Source organism: Bactrocera neohumeralis, unplaced genomic scaffold, assembly GCF_024586455.1.
Source record: "Bactrocera neohumeralis isolate Rockhampton unplaced genomic scaffold, APGP_CSIRO_Bneo_wtdbg2-racon-allhic-juicebox.fasta_v2 cluster09, whole genome shotgun sequence".
Classification (NCBI taxonomy): Eukaryota; Metazoa; Arthropoda; class Insecta; order Diptera; family Tephritidae; genus Bactrocera; species Bactrocera neohumeralis.
Window position 1 is genome coordinate 23276107 of NW_026089622.1, and position 12244 is coordinate 23288350.

The 12244-nt window shown below is 39.1% G+C and overlaps 1 protein-coding gene and 1 pseudogene across 1 annotated transcript in view; one reads left to right on the forward strand and one right to left on the reverse strand.

Annotated features, from left to right (window-relative positions):
• Positions 1 to 12244, reverse strand: part of LOC126764158 (ATP-dependent Clp protease proteolytic subunit) — a 136202-nt gene that overhangs the window by 75521 nt on the left and 48437 nt on the right. The window lies entirely within an intron of this gene.
• On the forward strand, positions 11670 to 11864 carry LOC126764749 (small nucleolar RNA U3; annotated as a pseudogene).

Sequence of the window (12244 nt, forward strand, 5' to 3'; positions counted from 1 at the left end):
TCCGAATCGAAAAAAAACAGATGTGCGTGCGCTCTGAGGTCCTAACATCGACCACCACTATCTTGTTGCAGCCAAGATTCGCACCCACCTCTGTGCAGCAAAAAACATACGTCAAAAAGGAAGGCTCGACGTCGAGAAGTTGCAACCAAAACAGTCAGCCGAACGCTTTTCTACTCAGCTTGCACTCCTGCTCTCTGAGAGCACTCGTCAACAACCTGGTATAAAGGAACTCCTTACGTACAACCGAAACCATTGGTTTTCGGAAAATGCAAAATAACAGCTGGTACGACGAGGAGTGCCGTGTCGCAGCGGAGAAAAAACATATTGCCTACCTCACAGAGTTGAAGAGGGAAGAGAGACGCATTGGCAGACAGAAAAAGAAAGACGCAGAAATGCGTGAGTTTAAAGAGCTTGACAAGCTGGCCGACAGGGGTAATGCTCGAAAATTCAACGAAAGGATGCGGCGGCTAACAGAAGGTTTCTTGACTGGAGCATACTCTTGTAGAACCCCCAAAGGTGATCTAGTCATCGATGCACAAGCATACTAAAATTTTAGAGGGAACACTTCTCCAGCCTGCTGAAAGGCAGTGAAAGTATAACGATAGGAGAAGGCGAACCCGATTCCCCAATCGATGACGATGGAGCAGACGTTTCATTGCCCGACCATGAAGAAGTTCGAATAGCAATTATCCACCTGAAGAACAATAAAACGGCGGGGGTCGATGGATTGCCGGCCGAGATATTCAAACACTGTGGCGAAGAACTGACAAGGAGCATGCATCAGTTTTTTTGTAAAATATGGTCTGACGAAAGCATGTCCAACGATTGGAATTTAAGTGTGCTCTGCCCAATCCACAAAAAGGGTAACCCCACAATCTGCGCCAACTACCGTGGGATAAGCCTCCTCAACATCGCGTATAAGGTTCTATCGAGCGTATTGTGTGGAAGATTAAAGCCCACCGTTAACAAACTGATTGGACCTTATCAGTCTGACTTTAGACCTGGACCAGATATTCACTATGCCAGACTGGACAAGGAAGCAAAGCAAATTTGTCTGGCAGTGAACGAGGGCAAGAGGAAATATTTCCTGTTATCGAGTTTGCGAGAGAAAGGTTCTGCGAAAGATTTATGGTCCTTTGCGCGTTTGCCACGGCGAATATTGCATTCGATGGAACGATGAGCTGTATAAGATATATGACGACATTGACATAGTTCAGCGAATTAAAAGACATCGGCTACGCTGGCTAGGTCATGTTTGGCCAACGTGGTAATTGGATCGGTCGCAAATTCGAGGCACTCGAACTTGAGAACAAACAGCTAGAGCTGAGTCACTTTTAGATTTTATTTGTAGCCAGAATCTTTTTATTTGTAATAGGCGAAACTCCAGTACTTTTATAACTGCGAGCAGCGAGGAAATCCTTGACTTCACTCTGGCTTCAAAAGAATTAGCATCCTTGATATGTTCTGAACGATGGCAAGACTTCTCCTAGACGCTCATTTTTCATGAAACCAAGCCACAGAGAAAAAAATTTATGACTAACTCCAGGCGTGTATTTACTGTCCAAGCGGGATTTTTAATGATGAAAGGGAATAGAGACTAACCCATTGGCTTATTTCAAATACATTGGTTTGAATGTGAACGACGGCGTCGGTAAGGTTTTTAAGGTAGAAAAAATACTTTTTTGCGAATTTATTTCTTAAATATAGATTGAGTAATTTTAAGAAAAAAAAAACACTTTGCGGTGTTCACCCCAACACGGCTGGAAATTATCGGAAAATAAACAACCAAGGAAAATTAGTCAAATTATAATCAAATCTTCCTCCCATCGTTCTCTGGAAATTTTTTTCCATTTAAAAATTTTTGGCGGCCATTTAAAGTGAAAACTGATATTTCCCACTAAAACATTCCGCCATTTTGTGAGTTGAAAACACCCTTAATGTAAAAAAATTACTTAATGATGGAGGAACTATTTTATATGCCAAAAATGTGTCCAAAGTTTGAAATGGATCGGTCCAGCAGTTTTGAAATTACAGTGAACACGGACTTTGAAACAGTAGTTTTGAGAAAAACGTGTATAAAATTTATAAACTAAAAAAATGATGAAAAAATTACCCTATATTATCAAAAGTATGCTCAATAATGTACAAAAGGTCCGAATAAAATTACTCAATCCATACTTAAAAAATAAATTCCCAAAAAAAGTATTTTTTTTCTACGAAAATCTAAACCCAACACCTTAACAATAAATACATAAATTATAATTTGAGTTTTCCATTCGAAAATAAAATAACGAAAAGTAAAAGATGCAATCGATGTAGACGAAAACTCATGGTAAAACTGTACAAGAGAAAATTATTAAAGAAATACCCAATATCATGAACTGGCTTAATAATGTGATATATCAGCACGTGAAAACCCATAACCAAAGGAAAGAACAGCAAATCCTTACACGTTTTGCGAAAACTATAGCATAGCATAAATCGAAATCGAAAATGCAATTGGTTTGGGCGGATACAGGATGTTCTCCCAATTAAGAATATACTATATACACATATAGCCGCAGAACACCTATAGTTTCCGAGATATTAGCTTTTTAAGTCAAATTTAAAAATTAAAGTCTGTAATATTATCCAACTGGTCTGGCAGTGTACGAGGGCAAGACGAAATATCTCCAGTCATGAAACAAACAGTCGTCGCACTCGCGACTTGGCACTCACGTCACTGTTGACAGTCATAACTTAGAAGTTGTAGATAGTTTCGTATATTTGGGAACCAGTGTGAACACCACCAACAATGTCAGCCTGGAAATCCAACGCAGGATAACTCTTGCCAACAGATGCTACTTCGGACTGAGTAGGCAATTGAGAAGTAAAGTCCTCTCTCGACGAACAAAAACCAAACTCTATAAGTCGCTCCAAATTCTCCTGCTATATGGTGCAGAGGCTTGGACGATGACATCAAGTGATGAGTCGACGTTGAGAGTTTTAGAGAAAAAAGTTCTGCGAAACATTTACGGTCCTTTGCGCATTGGCCACGGCGAATATCTCATTCGATGGAACGATGAGCTGTATGAGATACATGTTGTCCGAATGGACGAAAGCACTCCAGCTCTGAAAATATTCGACGCTGTACCCGCCGGGGGAAGCAGAGGAAGAGGAAGACCTCCACTCCGTTGGAAGGACCAGGTGGAGAAGGACGCTTGGAATATCCAATTGGCGCCACGTAGAGAAAAGAAGAAACGACTGGTGCGCTGTTGTTAACTCGGCTATAATCGCGTAAGCGGTGTCTACGCCAATTAAGAAGAAGAAGAATATTATCCAACATTATATGCACTAACACTTCGCCAAATAGTTTTTAGACATTTATTTAATCATAAATAATGCACAAATACACTATAAAACAAAGTAAACAAAAAAGAATTGTAACTTAATGTGTAAAAAATTAATTCAAGTCGTATTGACCAAGTCAAAATAATATTTTAAAGCCAGGTGATAACGAAAATTGGTGGTCCGATTAAAGCCTAACAAATAAAATGTGGTTCAGAGAATCAGAAATCAAAGTGCTTATCCATACCATGTTCAAAGTTTTGAACAAAAATTGAATTGATTGAATTGATGATTTGTTAGTACCTGACTTTGAAAATAAACACGAAACATGCATCTCATGGCGCAAGGAAACTCGAACACCTTCACATACATATCGCTGTTGATTGTACCCGATATAACGAATGAGCTGCTTTTTTTGCCACAACTGCAATTTGCTTGCCACACAAGAAATTTCTTTGGAAATTTTGTTAACTTTTTGGTCTTGAATTTTTCAGAAACATTTCTGCGAGAATCGGCTGTATAAGATTCCTGTTCAGGTAGCTGAAAAAAGTCCGCTAAAACGTAGATCTAGTCACCAAATATACAGCATTCGAATTTTGTAACAAAATCTTCCGTCAGCTTTTTAACTCGTTGTTTTGCGGTTTCGTTCTTGACGGCGTTTCTGTCCGGAGCATTCTGTACCTTTCCCGTCTTCGGCGCAGCTTCCTTTTTCGTCCTGCGTAAGAAAGATTCTGAGCAGGCCGCATTCCTTCGCCTTCTCACGATTATGTGGCCCCTTCTTTTAATAGAACTTTTTTTCTCTTAATATGCACATTCTCCATAAAGCGTTTAGTAAAGGGAGAAATGGTTTTAGGGTTGGCTCCTACGTCTTTGGCAATTTTCTGCGGATTCTTTTGAAAATTTTTAATAATTTTTTTGGGCACTTCCAATTCGCTTGCCATTTTCGCATTAAATTAATTTTTATTGACTCTAACAGACGTAAATATTTTCTGGCATTTATTTCAGAGCTACTAAGATAAAATTGTTTATTTGCATTTTTATTTGGAACGCAATGTAGCGGACAATTTTATTCGATGCAGTCAGCATTTTCACTAATCTTAAAATTCGCCGAATGCACTTTATGTACTTCATAAAGCCATTATTATATTAAACACTAATGATTATTTCGATGTGATATTTGGCACATATGTCACTGACAGTCATACCAACCTAGAGGAAAAATATTTCGACGAATGGGTTTTGGCGCGAAATTTAAATTAAAAAGTATGAATATTTTTTGCTCACTGTAGTATAAGGTTTTCGAAAAGTACAAGGAAAGTTCGAAACATTATTAAGCGTTAAGTACTCGTTACGCAGAAACAAAGTAACGGGTTTCGCGAACTTGGTGCTGTCTGAATTTCAAGACAGTTATTAAGACGCTACATTTTACGTACGCTGACAAGCGATCTTATTCTATTTTATTGAGCAAGAGTTGTCGACTCTACGTCAAAGAAATTTAGAAATAATTCAATACTAAAAGCAAATCGAGCGTAAGCTAACGCTTCTCATTAATAAAACTATAATGACAAACGACAGCACCTTGACTGCTTCTCTTAACGAAAAATACATAACATATGCATTAAGGGTATTTATTTCAGGAACAAAAAAACCATTACGTGACATTATTTTTGCCGCACGTCCAAATGACTTGCAATTCGCGTTAGCTTTACCTCAAGGAATTTAGTGTAATCCTGAACGCTTTCAATTCGCAAATAATGTTGCTAAAAACTTGGAAGAAAGAGCTTTTCGGATTGAACAACCTTCTATTTTTTAATAAGCAGAAGAGAAAACAGAAGCCACCTCAACTAATGGACATTAACAGTTTAACCCGATTCAGACAGCCTATTAAACGAAGATCATCAAAAGGCCAAATAGTGGCACTGCAAGGTATATAAAAGTCCTTATTTTCAAGAGGAATAAGAATATCAAACTACAGTCGATCAGAAGCTGATGACATTAAAGATAAACTTTTCAACATAATGCAGAGAATTTTTTAGGAACAGCTCCCTGCTGCTGTTTGCAGAACGAACAATAGTAGTCTAGCCATAAATCTACTTATTGACACAATGACAGCAGTAAAGGATTCTTTCTTTGCGAAGTCTCTGCATGGTTTTAACTCTATTTTTAATACTTCAAAATATGTCAGCATTTGATGGAATAATAAGACTACACTTGCTTAATTAAGTAGGATCAACATTGGATTTCAAAAATAAAACATAACAAACTGCACCCAGTTCATAGAGAATTCAATTTCTAAAGTATGCTCTCGTCAATTTTACAGCGGTCGAAAACATAGAAGTTCCCAAACTAGTTCAGGAAACATTTTTTTTGCCTATCCTCATGTTGCTCTCTCTTATAATACAACCATTGTTACCACTATTTAAAAAGAAGATGAAGAAGCGGTATACCCCAGAATATATTCTTAACCAACGGGTGTTTCGGACCTCGAAAATAACGAAGTTAGTATCTTGTTAAGAAATAATATAATTAGGCCAACTAAAGTGGGGTGATGAATCCAGTAAGGGTGATAGATAAAAACGGAGAATACGAAACAACAAGACGGAAACGCCCACAAGTTCAAGACTTTAGAAAGCTGTTCTCAAAAATAGTTCATGATATACCTTCAATCCTATCAAACCCCCGTAAAGCTAAGTATTTTATAACACTCGATTTTAAATGTGGATTTCACCAGATACGAGATTCGCAGACTTCCTTCCAGAATTTTTCAAAGAGCTATTGATGATGTGATGAATTGAGAAATGATGCCAGGTTTATGTAGAGGATGTTATTTTTTTTCTTCTAGAGAACCATGCAAACCACAACGCATTGATATTGGATAAACCCTATACCGCAAATATTAGAGCTTCGCGAGAAAAGTCGCAATTTTTCAAAGAAAAGGTCGAGTATCGCGAATTCGGGACCTCTTGAGAGAGACATTCCAACAAACCTCAGTAAAAGTTGTGATAGACGGATGACACGTCTCCGGTATTTTAGAGGTTCTAACATCCGACTCCGACCACTATCTTGTTGCAGGCAATATCCGCACACATCTCTGTGAAGCAAAAAACGCACGTCAGCAAACACAAGGAAAGTGCTACGTCGATCGCAATCACAACAGACAGCCGAACGGTTTTCTACTGGACTTGTACTCCTGCTCTCTGAGAGCACTCAGCAGCAACTCGGGATATGGGAACTATGGAACGGCATTTCAAGCTCATTACGAACAACTGCAACCGAAACCATTGGTTTTTGGAAAAGGAAAAAAGAACAGCTGGTACGACGACGAGTGCAGTGCATTAGCGGAGAGGAAACAGACTGTCTACCTCGCAATGTTATAATCGAACACAACACGTGCGGGATGGGATAGATACTGAGAGACGCACTTGCAGACAAACAAAGAGAGAGTCCGAAATGCGTGATTATGAAGAGCATGACAAGCTGATCGAACGGGGTAATGCCCGACAATTCTACGAAAAGTTGCGGCAACCAACGGAAGATTTCAAAACCGGATCATACTCTTGTAGAACCCAGAGAGGGGATCTAGTAACCGATACCCAGAGCATACTAAAATAAAAGAAATGTGGTGTCGTGGGACACCAGGTAGGAACGAAGTTCCTTCGGATAATGTAGAATCGATACAATTTGCAAAAAAAATTGTGCTTAATTTTATGTACGTTGTCTTGATTTTTCTCTCCAATTTCGCTGATTAGTTTTTATTTAAGTACATAAGTATAAGTATTAAGAAAATTTAGTCTTTTAAGAAATAATGAATTACGTAAAATAAAAAAAATAATTCAAATTATAACAAAAAACTCAAACCATTAACCAACCTGCGCCAAAAAATTTGCAACAATTCAACTCCCCATAAACGTACTTAGTGCAAGTACAATTCTCACCCAAACTAATTTGCATACACAATAATGTTACAGATTTTCATGCCTAATTATTTTGAAAAACCTAAAGGTAGGCTATAACTAGCGATCTTACAGTCTTTTTCTTACGGGTTATTTCTTACGGGTTTTTTCTTACGAATTTGCTTTTTCCTGCCTTAAGGAACTTCGTTCCAATTATGGACGGAACACTTCTCCAGCCTGCTTTATCTCAATGAAAGCATAAAATCTGGAGATGGTAAGCCCGATTTCCCAATAGCTGGAGATGGAGTAGACGTTCCATTGCCCGACCATGAAAAAGTCCGAATAGCAATTACCCGTCTGAAGAACAAGAAAGCGGCGAGAGAGAACTGATAAGGTGTATGCATCAGCTTCTTTGTAGAATATGGTCGGACGAAAGCGTGCCCGACGATTGGAATTTAAGTGTTCTCTACACACTGTGTGTCTGTAGTACTTGATTCCAGCACAAGAAAAATCATAAATTTTCCTGGCTGTCTGCGGATCGAAAAGCTACCAACCGGATCGTTGAAAGACGGAAGACACTTCACCAGACAACCGAATGATTTTCTACTCGACTTGCGCTCCTGGTGTCTCAAAGCACTCGTCAGCGACTTGGTAAAAGGAATCTGTGAGACGGCATTTCAAGTTCCTTACGTACAGCTGTAAACGAAACCATTGGTTTCCGGAAAACGCAAAATAACAGCTGGTACGATGAGGAGGGATAGATACCGAGAGCTGGAGAGGAAAGCGAGACGCATTTGCTGACAAAAAAACGAGGGCTCGAAATGCGTGATTATGAAGAGCGTGACAAGCCGACAGGGGTAATGCTCGACAATTCTATGAAAAGATGCGGCGACTAACAGAAGGTTTCAAGACCGAAGCATACTCTTGTAGAATCAAATCTTATGAATACCTTACCAACAAAGGCTGAACATCAAGAATCTAGAACACATTGATGACATGGAAAGCAAGCTAACAACAAGAGCTGCAGTGTTCAGTATGGGTATCCTCTTCATTATAGCTGTGATATTCTTTATTTTGACCATTCATCATAATTTTAAATATAACAGATGCAAATCTTCCTTAAAAATCTTAACAGCATGAGAAACTCCAAAGGCGACCTCCATTTAGAGGGTGAGGAGTCAAGTACTTACTCCGCATCAAGGAAACTTGCACGGAGCCTGAGACAAGGCATTTGCGTTCTGTCCCCGACGGCAAATTTTTTGCCAACAACGGAAGGAAATCACGTATGCAGCAGGGAATGGCGTTTTCTTTAGGCTTTAGGCTTAGTCTTAAGTTTATACTTTTTTTTAATGGTGTAAAAACCCATTATGCGGTTATAGACGAGTTAACAACAGCGCGCAAGTCGTTTCTTCTTTTTGCAATGTGGCGCCAATTGGAGATTCCAAGCGAAGCCAAACCCTTCTCCGCCTGACCTTTCCAACGGAGTGGAGGTCTTTCCCTTCCTCTGCTTCCCGCCGCGTGTACAGAGTCGAATACTTTCAGAGGTGGACTGTTTTCGTCCATTCGGACGACATGACCTAGCCGGTGTGGCCGCTGATTTTTAATTCGCTGAACTACATATGTCAATGTTGTTGTATATCTCATACAGCTCATGGTTCCAAGGAATGCGATATTCGCCAATGACAACGCGCATTCTCTATAAAACTCGTAACGTCCACTCATCAGATGTTGTCATCGTCAATGCCTCTGCACCATATAGCAGGACAGGAATAATCGGGTGATTTTTTAAGAGCTTGATAACAGTTAGGACAGGAATAATGAGTTGTCTTGTATATACAAGGTGCGTTCCAAAAAAATAGTGTTAAATGGACTTTTTTCTTGAATCTAAGTTTTCCCTCAAAATGGCCATAGAATCCGAGCTGTGTGGCGGTGGTTCTTCCATATTCGCCATAGACTGGTGCGATAGAATCTGCTATCTTTATCGATTGTCCAGTGAGAATTTCATGACATTTCATTGGTTGGAAGTGAAGTTATTGCGTTTTAAGTGTCAGTATGATTGTGTTATCGGTGCGAAAATGAGCTTCGAAGAAAGAGCCTACATTAAATTTTGTTTTAAAATTGGTAAAACTTTTACCGAAACGTTTCAATTGATGAAACAAGTTTATGGCGATGATTGCCTATCCCGTAGTAGAGTGCACGAGTGGTTTCAACGTTTTCAAAGTGGTCGTGAGGACATATGTAAATGACGGTCAACATGTTGGTCAATCAAAATCCGTGATCACTGGAAATTCCATCGAAACTGTGCGTGAATTCATCAAAAATCAGCCGAAATCGTCATTGAAATTCATAAAAATGGAACTGAACATCTCCAAAACATCGATTTATTGCATTTTTATCGAACATTTGGGCTTACGATTACAAATTGACTGACGACCGAAAAATGCTCAGTATCCAACATTCGATCGACGCTTGTGACCGATTATTTGACCAAAAATCACATTTTAACCATTAACCACTCCCCGTATTTACCTGATATGGCACCGTGCTACTTAATATTTTTCGGAAAAATGCATTTGCCCATGAAAGGAAAGCGCTATGCAGACGTAGAAGCCATTCAAAAGGCTTGCACCGACATACTGGCGGCCATACCGGCCAACGTGCTAAAACACTCGGTCGGCATGCTTTTGGACCGTGCAAATCCGCATTGAAGCAGAAATTGATTTTGCCGAAAAAAGCATTTGTTCTGTGTTTTTTTTAAGTTCTGTTTACTTTAGAACGCACCTTGTATTTGTTTTTATTCGTTGAGAGAGAACTTTACTTCTCAATTGCCTACTCAGTTCGAAGTTAATGTTAGATCCAAGATAGAAATAATTATCTACGACTTCAAAGTTATGACTGTCAACAGTGACGTGGGAGCCCAGTCGCAAGTGCGACGACTGTTTGTTTGATGACAGGAGATATTTTATCTTGCAATTGTTTATCCAAGAACAGGAGAAAGCAGAACTAACAGCGCGGTTGTTGAGGTCAATGATATCAATATCATTGGCGAACGCCACTACCTCTACACTCTTATAGAAGGTGGTACGTTCGCTATTTAGTTCTGCAGCTGGAATTACGTCATCCAAGAGTAGATTGAAGAAGTGATACGAAATGGAGTCGCTTTGTCTGAAACCGTGGTGGGTATCGAACGGCTCGGAGAGGTTACACAGACGTATAAATATTGCAGGGATATAAAATTCAGACATCGCGGCATAAAGGCAGCTCCTTTTGGTGCTATTAAAAGCAGCTTTGAAATCGACAAAGATTTAGTAATTTTCCAGGTTCGTTGACGGTGGGCTTTAATCTTTCAAACAATACGATCGAGAGAACTGTGATGTTGAGGAGGCACGGTATCCCACGGTAGTTGGCGCAAATTGTGGGGTCTCCATTTTTGTGGATTGGGCAGAGCACACTTAAATTCCAATCGTCGTGCATACTTTCGTCCACCCATATTCTACAAATGTTGCAAATGTTTTTAAGTAAAAAATGAGTGTATTGAACATTTGTATATGGAATGATAATGGTGTTAACCAACATAAATTGAAGGATTTCGTGATGAAAATAATATAGATATTATGCGATTATCAGAAACTCATCCTATGAATAAAACAATTTCGTTATACCGGGATTTAGACTATATGTTACAAATCACCCAGACGGAAAGGGACATGTTAGAACAGCAGTGTTTGTTAGAAAACGGTTAAACCACCACGCATTAGAATCTCATGCTACAGCGCAGTTACCAGCTACAACAATATCTATAAAAATCGCCTTAAACCGGGACTTAAACCTGTCGGCCAGCTTGTCAAGCTCTTCATACTCACTAATTTCGGCCTCTCTTTTTTTAAGTTATACTTCTTATACGAGTTTGGAAAAGGTTGCGATAGATTCAGGTTGCACAACCTTGCTCAATATGAATCTACGCAATCTTGTCTGCGAAGATATTCGAGCAGCAAGCGAAGCGGTGACAATCGGCGACCGCTTGTTCGTTTCTTTCGGCACAGCTCGGCTTTTCTACCAACAACACAATGTTGCCATGCTTATGCTGTTGTTGTTTTTGTAGAACAATGTTTCAATTTTTGGTTGGTGACATATTCAATTTAAAATAAATTTTGTTGGGATTCGAACCTAAGTGCTCGTCGTCACTTTTCAAGCGCTTACCACCTCGACCACCATTGACTCCTGTATTGCGTTGTCCTAATTATGGTTTGGTTATGCATGAAAGAAATATACAATGGATCGCCGATTGTTACCTCTTTCCTTGCTGCTGCTGCGCATATGTATGTTTGTATGCTTGTTCATTATTGAAGTTAGACTGCTTTTTCTTTGCTTTGTCTTTCATTTCTGCGAATTCTCAACTATTTTATGTGACCTTTTGTTGAAATACCCTGCGTTGGTCTTTGAAAAATTAAGACTATACTTCACTTCAGAAATGATCCTGTGAAGTACGGTCTTCATTTACATTTTTTGGAAATCGACCCACGATGACGAAGTATTTTCGTTTTATCTGACAGCGTGAGGTTAAGAAGTTCATTGTGGCATATTAGAAATGATGTTTCTTTGAAAATCATTCGCTTACAACGGATAAAACGACTTCTGAGTGGTGATTTTAATGAATGAATTCCTTTTGGTTGAAACGCTAGGTGTTGGCCGTTGAAAAGTTAAGACTATACTTCTCAGGATCATTCATTTCTTCAAAGAAATTAATGACATTTAGAAATATGCATATTTGCATTATTTCGTTGTCATTTCCATATTCGTAGCAATAGAAGTTCTATGGCATAAGGAAAGTAATGGCCGCCGATTGTCACCCCTTGCCGCTTTAGCAGCTTCGCCTATGTGTACGCATTTGTATGTTTGTATGCTTGAGCATTATTCGGCAATGTATGCAAATATATGTACATATAAGTATATATGAATGTATGAGCAAGTCAATGCGTGCACATGTAATAAGTATATTGATAAGTGATGAAAAATTTCTGAAC